Here is a 1,219-nt window from a genome sequence, read left to right as displayed (position 1 = left end):
GTTTCTGTCCTTCCAAAGAGTTCTCTCCTGCTCCCTTCTAGGCAGCTTCCCGCCCGCCTGAGGCAGCCACTGTGATGCACAGTGGTACCATGGGTTACTTTTTCTACAACTTTGTACCAATGGAACCCCACAGCGTGCACTCTTTTGTGTTAGGCCCCCTTCACTCAAAATAAAACTTCTGAGATTAATCCATGTTCTGTGTATCAGGTGTTCATTCTTCTTTATTCCTGCATGCTATTATATTTATACTAGAGGCCTGGTGCACAAATTTGTGCACAGGTTGGGTCCGGCCAGCCCACCCCGATCTGGGCTGATTGGGCCAGTCTGGCTGGGGCAAGGGGATACAGGAGGTTGGCGGCCTGGCCCCGCCCCCTGGTTGAACTCTTGTCCAACTCCCAGTCGAGGGGACAATTTGCATATTACCCTTTTATTATATAGGATGAAATACATGTTATTACTTTGAAGATTTTTATTTTATTGATTTGAGAGAGAGAGAGAGAAACATTGATTGGTTGTTCCACTTAATTATGCATTCTTTGGTTGATTCTTATATGTGCTCTGACCGGGGATCGAACCTGTAACCTTGGAATATTGGAAGGATGCTCCAACCAACTGTGCTACCTGGCCACGGCCAATGCTCTTTGTTATAGAAGCATAATATCAAGAGGGGAAAAAACTCTAGCTGCCATTCATTGAGGGCTCCCTTTGGGCCACAAGCTGTAAATGGGGATTTATATATATCTGATCGCAGGGGAACCAGGTTCTCCTTAAGGATCTGGGCAAAATGTTTCCGTCCCCTCTCCTGGAGCCCACTTGTGTGTTAAACTTCTCCATGGCAGAGGCCATTCATCTGCATCCCGCCTTCCTTCTCAGCACAAGTTACGCATCTCCCCGTCAGCTCCGTCAGCCCCTGGCGGGGAGCGGGGAGTGGGGAGCAGCTGGATGCTGTTGCCAGCATCGCACAGCCTCCACACCAGAAAGCATCGTAGCTCCTGCGGAGGGTCCCCAACCGCGCTGTTTGTCTTGGTTTCTGTCACAAGCCGCCTTGGACCCTCTCCCAGCCTCTACATTCCTCCAGCCCCAGTGGCCTGACCCTGGCTGGACCCCTGGGCCCCAGGAGGGCCAGAAAGCTTGTCGCCTTCCCATGGGAAGGAGGGAGAAGCTGACCCATCTGAAGTCCGGGTGGCTGGAGGTCAGGATTCTGACAGAGGCATGGCCG

The 1,219-nt window shown here is 51.7% G+C and overlaps 1 protein-coding gene across 1 annotated transcript in view; it reads left to right on the top strand.

Moving 5' to 3' along the window:
- Positions 1-1,219, top strand: part of ITGA9 (integrin subunit alpha 9) — a 257,076-nt gene that overhangs the window by 3,671 nt on the left and 252,186 nt on the right. The gene's annotated exons all lie outside the window — the stretch shown is intronic.

Source organism: Myotis davidii, unplaced genomic scaffold (assembly GCF_000327345.1).
Source record: "Myotis davidii unplaced genomic scaffold, ASM32734v1 scaffold81, whole genome shotgun sequence".
NCBI classification, from domain to species: Eukaryota; Metazoa; Chordata; class Mammalia; order Chiroptera; family Vespertilionidae; genus Myotis; species Myotis davidii.
Note: the sequence above shows the minus strand (reverse complement) of the source record. Positions and strands in the feature narration are given on the sequence as shown.